We start from the raw sequence: 6,155 nt of genomic DNA on the forward strand, positions 1-6,155 counted from the left end.
CTAGCTCAGAGCCTGGAGTCAGCTTCAGATCCTGTATCTCCCTCTCTCTCTGACCCTTCCCTGCGTGCTCTCTCTCTCTCTCTCTCAGAAGTAAATAAAACATTAAAAAAAAAAAGCAAACCACCAGAATACAGTAGTTTAAAAATGAATAACTTATTTGTATGAGTTATTTATTACTGTGTAACAAATCACCCCAAAACTTAATGGCTTAAACCAACAACACTTGTTATGTCACAGTGACTGTGAGTCAGGAATCTAAATACAAATTAACTTGGTCCTCTAGCTTTAGGTTTTTCCCAAGACTGATTACATCTCTAAGCTCAACTGGGAAGAATCTGCTTCCTCCTTTATTCAGGTGGTATTGGCAGGATTAGGCTGCTTATTGGCTGCAGAATTGATGCCTTAAGTCTGCATGAGCTGTTGACTAGAGGTTTTCCTTGGTTCCTTACCATGTGGGCCTCTCTTTAGAGCATCTCACAACATGGTGGCTTGTTTTATTAGTGAGAGGACAAGAGAGAGTAGCAGCAAGAAAGAGAACTACAGCACAATAGAAGGCATACACCTATGTAACCTGCTCATACAAACGATATCTCATCACTTTTGCCATATTTTATTCATTAAAGTAAAATATTCTAATAATTCCAATTACATTCATTAAAAGCGAGTCACTGGGTTCAACTTATATTTAAGGGGAGAGGATTACACAAAAGCATGAATATCAGGAAAATGGGTCACTGGGAACCACACTAGAAACTGTTCACCATATTATTTTGAAGTCAAATGATAAATATGGCTACTACAATTAAATGATGATATATCTATTTATTACAATAACAAATTACTAATGAATAACTTCTCATAAGCTGAATCAATAAGTAGGTACAATAATCCTATTTTAAAAAGTCTTTGCCATCAATAATTAAGAAATTACATAAATTTCAATGGAAAAGTAAAAGAGAATGGATGAGAATTCCAAGTTAGTATTTTGGCAAATTCATATATCAATGCCAAACACTTAGCCAACAGTTCTACATATTCTGTATTGGATGAGAGCAAAAGCTTTATAGTCATACACACATGGGTTCAAATCTAGGGTTCACCACTTAATAGTTGTGTGACTTTAGATAAATTATTTAAAACTTTTGAGTTCAATTTCATCATCTATAAAGTGAGTACTAAAGCCTGCATATGAGATATTTAAATCTGATCTTACATACAAGGTACTTAACCTGAATAAATAGTAGCCATTGTTATTTTATGAGTTTTATTATTTTAAGATAATCATGATCATTTGCTCTTCAGTGAAAGAGAGAGTTATAATCAGAAGAAGGAGTGTCTTGGTGTCAGAAAGAAGGTAATTCTTGATGCCAGGATAACGCCGGGCAGATATATAAGCTTTATGTATGGCAAGCAAAAATACCAAAAAAAAAAAAAAAAAAAAAAAAAACATTGAGCGTGAGAAAAATTCTGCCCATAAACAGAAAAAAATGTGGCTCAAAGAAAGTACAGGGAACAAAGTTGGGGAATAGACAGTACATTGAGGTATAAAGAAATAGGATGATGAAATTTGGCAAATTCCTAACAAAGATCTCCTTCCACCTCAGGGACTAATTTCATTCATACTCACATGTATGGCGGTTTTGTGACCTAAAGATTTAGCTTAAAATCCATAGAAGATTGGTTGCCTCCATCAGTTGGTCCAATTCTTCATTCTTCCCTGTACCCACTCCACTGGGTACTTCTCTTACTAATAAGTAGTGGGACATAAAGTAAACATTCTGTGTGACAAGACAGTGCCAGAGAATGATGTCTACACAATTCCCCCTCATAGGTGCCCTTCATTCCATTTTCCATGGATTCACTGTCCCATGAACATAAGACTCTTTAAAAGAACAATGAACACACATGTCCTTACTATTTGCCAGGCATTTTTAGAACCACATACACACACACACACAAACACACACACACATACACACACACACACATGCACACACACTCAACATGCTATTTCTGAGTCAGTGATTATATCATTTGTATAGAAGAGAAATCTGGATTTGAGAAGAGTTAAGAGATATGCCTATAATCACAGAACTCATAAATGGATGATATTGGGTTAAAAAATAGGTCTTCTGGGGCACCTGGGTGGCTCAGTCGGTTAAGCGTCCAGCTTTGGCTCAGGTCATGATCTCGTGGTTCATGGGTTCAAGCCCCACAGCAGGCTCTGTGCTGACAGCTAGCTCAGAGCCTAGCACCTGTTTCAGATTCTGTGTCTCCCTCTCTCTCTGACCCTCCGCTGCTCGGGCTGTCTCTCTCTCTCAGAAATAAATTTAAAAAAAATGTTAAAAAATTTAAAAATAGGTCTTCTGACTCCTAGTTAACTGAGTTTCCAATAAGATTCTTGGTCCGATAAGATGTTAGAATTAGGGTCAGATCAGATTGATCTAAAAGGTAATCAAATAATTTAGGATAGTAAACTTTTTAAATGACTCTGTATTCATTTGCATTTGATTTATATGTGCTTCTATGTTGCAAAACAAAATATTTTCACAGAGCATAATGTAATGGATATTGCACAGTAATTATTGTAGCTCACAGGGTAAAGCCAGAAAATTCAGGTTCATAAGCACAATCAGTGGGTCTGTTTCCTCATGTATAACAATGAGTAAGAAAATTTCATTCTGAAATTATAACACTCTAAAGAAAATAAATTTATACTTTTTCATCTGCTTTTTAATGTTTAGTATGTTCTTTTTAAAATAAAATTTTAACATTTATTCATTTTTGAGAGATACAGAGAGACAGAGCAGAGAAGGGAAGGGGCAGAGAGAGAGGGAGACATAGAGTCTGAAGCAGGCTCCAGACTCAGAACTGTCAGCACAGAGCCCAACACAGGGCTCGAACCCTCGAACTGTGAGATCATGACCTGAGCTGAAGTCAGACACTTAACTGACTGAGCCACCCAGGTGCCTCTGTTTAGTGTGTTCTTTTAGATAAAGCCAGGAATTAGTAGTTTATACAACTATAAAATGATATATAATGGTGGTGTAAATAACCCCAAACACATATTTATTAGGGCTGAATAGGTAAGCTAAAGTGAACTAGAATATCTAAAACAATTTTGAAAAAAGAAGACTATAGTTGGAAGAATCATACTATTTGTTCTTAAGAATTGCTATATAGCTACAATGTGATATCGACAGAGACACATAGATGGATCAAAGAAATAGAAGGGAGAACCAAAAAACAGATCCACACAAATATGTCCAGCTGATTTTTCCCCAAAGTGTAAAAGCAATTCTGCCGGAGTCCTGCTCCAGCCGGTTCAGGGGTCCCGGAAGGATGGACAGTGTTGGCAAGAGAGTGAGAGAGCCCCATGATTCTTTCTGATCATCAGGCAGGCATCTCTGCACTGAGTCTCAGCTTTATTTATGGTTAAGTGTATAGGGAACAACACAGAAGTGGCATTTGCCTCAGACAATGAGTTTTGATGACAAATTTCTTTGATATGTAAAAATTCCCCAGAACATAGATTTGTAGAAGACTCATGCATAACCTTTGTCAATAGTGATTGATGTAGGTGATTTAGATGCTTATCATATGGGGAAGGAAGGTATCTTGAGAATTCAAATACAAACAAGACAATGTTTTTAGCATAGCAAAGGCAAAAGTTAGTTCTTTGTGAGCAGGGGTCAATAGCCTGTTTGCTTAAGGGGAAGTATAAGAAAAACAGGATCCTCAGGAAACACAAATGTTTGATCCCATAATCACAAAAGAAGAAGTCCCTACAATAAGTTTCTTCACAAGGTACAATCAGCATATCAGGGCCAGAATAAGGGGACAAGTCACTCCCGATACCAATCAACAAGGTACCTTGGGGGTTGGTGCTTAAGCAAAAACAATTGAGTGGGGGTAGATATCAGTCATCATCTGACAGCAGGAGACCTCGCAAAACCTGCCTTAACCTCACAAAGAGTATTCTCAACTAGTGAGTTCAGAATGGCTCCCAACACAATTCAATGGAAGAAAGATATTCTTTTCAGCAGTGCATGAATAATTAGACATCCCTAGGCAAAAGTAAACAAACATCAACAAAATACCTCAACCCAAACCTCACACCTTATACAAAAATTAATTCAAGATGGATTACAGACAAATATAAAACTATCAGGCTTTTGGAAGAAGACACAGGAAAAAATATTCATGACCTACAGTTAGGCAAAGAGTTCTTAGACATGATACTGAGAGCACAACCTATTAAAAAAATAAGTTGACATCACCAAATTAATTTTTTTTTGCTTTGGAAAAAAACTCTGCTAAGAGGATTAAAAGATAATCCACAGACTAAGAATATTTGAAAATCACATATCTGACAAAGGACTCCTCTGATATTAAATGTATCAAACCAACATATTGTATACCTCAAACTTACACAATGTTATATGTTCAACTCTATAAACTCAACAGTAAGAAAATGAACAACCCAATTTGAAAAAGGGCAAAGGCTTGAATAGTCATTCTACCAAAGATGGCCTGCATGGACTTCTCTAGTGAAGTAGAAGGTAAAAACAGTTTTGGAAAATATTTGCTTTGCTTATATGAATAGCAACCTTTTCTTTCTCCTTTTCCTTCGTATTCCTGCCTGGAAAATGTATGTAATGTTTGGAGATATGAAATCCATCTTGAAATGAGAAAGAACTCACTTGATCGGTATAGTGGAACAAGAAGATAAAAGAAAACTGATACCTGTATAACATTATTGAGTACTGTATCAGCCTTTTCCCTATTTTTCTAGATTTACTCTTTCCCTTGAACATCTTCACATGAAAAAATGTAGAAAATAAATGCACTGGCAATATGAGTTATCTGTATTGTTTGAGAACATTCAATTCTGCTATAGAGGGCAAGAAAATAAAGGATAAAAGGGTTAAGACTGAGGCTTTATCCCCTTTATGGAGTAGACACAGGAGGGTGGCCAATCAGAGTAGAAATTTCTTTAATATGAAGTCTAAAAGAGGATTTCCATAGCTTCTTAAGTATGCTTGCATCTTTAAAAATATTTTTTAATATTTTATTTATTTCTGAGAGAGAGAGAGAGAGCAGGGAAGGTTCAGAGAGAGAGGGAGATACAGAATCTGAAACAGGCTCCAGGCTCTGAGCTAGCTGTCAGCACAGAGCCCGACGCAGGGCTCAAGCCCACGAACCATGAGATCATGACCTGAACTGAAGTTGTACGCTTAATGGAGTAAGCCACCTAGGCGCCCCTGCTTGCATCTTAAAATGTGGCATAAAGAGTAATTTAGGCAAGTAGCTTGTGAAGTATAGGTGAAGCTCACAGAATTTGTTAAGAATCAGTAATAAGTAAGCAAGTGTCTTGTAAGCCATAGACAAACTTCATAAGTGATGTGTTAAATTTAGATAGTAAGTTAACAACAGGTGGAAGAGTCTAACCCCTGGTTAAAAGCCTATGAGTGATCTTTTTTTAGGCCTGACCATAGGCAATGACCATAGGCTTTATCTGACAGGCCTCATGGGGGAAAGCTGCACTCCCTACTCCAGAAGTGGTACACAGTCAATACACTGCAGTCTCTGAAGGGAGTTGCATCCAAGGACTCAGGCCCCCTGGCAGTCATGCTCTTTCCTGCAAATATTTTTCCAGCTCCTGTACCTTCATTCCTAGGTCTCTTTATCTGAGGCCTTGGGCAGAAATATTCAGGAGCTACTGCCGAGCCCTTATTGTGGAGAAGGGGAGGGGCAAAACCTAAAGACACTCTAGTCCACTCTGACTCCGTATTCAGTACTTTTCCATTCCATTCCTAGCTCTTCCTCCTTGCCTCCCCTGAGCCCCAGCTCCACCCCAACATCTATAAAACTATAAGAGTCATTTGTTCAGGACTCCCTCAAAAGTGAGACAGCCCCCACAAACTGTGCAGATTCAACTGAGCCTTGACCTGTATGCCATTCCATGGGGGAAAATGGAACACACAGGTCAGCACTTTCTCCTGTTTTAAACTTTCACTTGTATTATCACTTAAGTCTTTCATTTTCAGCTTGCTGTTTTAATCAACCACTCTGACACCTGACAGCTCAGCTCTCTCCCCCAACTCAGCTGAGCTTCTTAAACTGGTAAAACATATAAATGTATAATATATGAT

This window comes from Hyaena hyaena, unplaced genomic scaffold (assembly GCF_003009895.1).
Source record: "Hyaena hyaena isolate Hyena2069 unplaced genomic scaffold, ASM300989v1 scaffold_1272, whole genome shotgun sequence".
Lineage (NCBI taxonomy): Eukaryota > Metazoa > Chordata > Mammalia > Carnivora > Hyaenidae > Hyaena > Hyaena hyaena.